Genomic DNA, 220 nt, shown 5'->3' with positions numbered 1-220 from the left:
GATTGTATGTAGTGTATTATGGCAAGATTGTATGTAGTGTATTATGGTAAGATTGTATGTAGTGTATTATGGCAAGATTGTATGTAGTGTATTGTGGCAAGATTGTATGTAGTGTATTGTGAGAAGATTGCATGTGGTGTATTATGGTAAGATTGCATGTAGTGTATTATGGTAATATTGTATGTAGTGTATTATGGTAAGATTGTATGTAGTGTATATG

At 31.4% G+C, this 220-nt stretch overlaps 1 protein-coding gene across 1 annotated transcript in view; it reads right to left on the bottom strand.

Moving 5' to 3' along the window:
* The window catches only part of samsn1b (SAM domain, SH3 domain and nuclear localisation signals 1b), a 16,330-nt gene that overhangs the window by 10,719 nt on the left and 5,391 nt on the right, over positions 1-220 (bottom strand). The gene's annotated exons all lie outside the window — the stretch shown is intronic.

Source organism: Anarrhichthys ocellatus, unplaced genomic scaffold, assembly GCF_004355925.1.
Source record: "Anarrhichthys ocellatus isolate YVR2014 unplaced genomic scaffold, GSC_Weel_1.0 scaffold59, whole genome shotgun sequence".
In the NCBI taxonomy this organism is placed as follows: Eukaryota; Metazoa; Chordata; class Actinopteri; order Perciformes; family Anarhichadidae; genus Anarrhichthys; species Anarrhichthys ocellatus.
The sequence above is the reverse complement of the archived record's forward strand: the minus strand, read 5'-3'. Positions and strand labels throughout refer to the sequence as shown.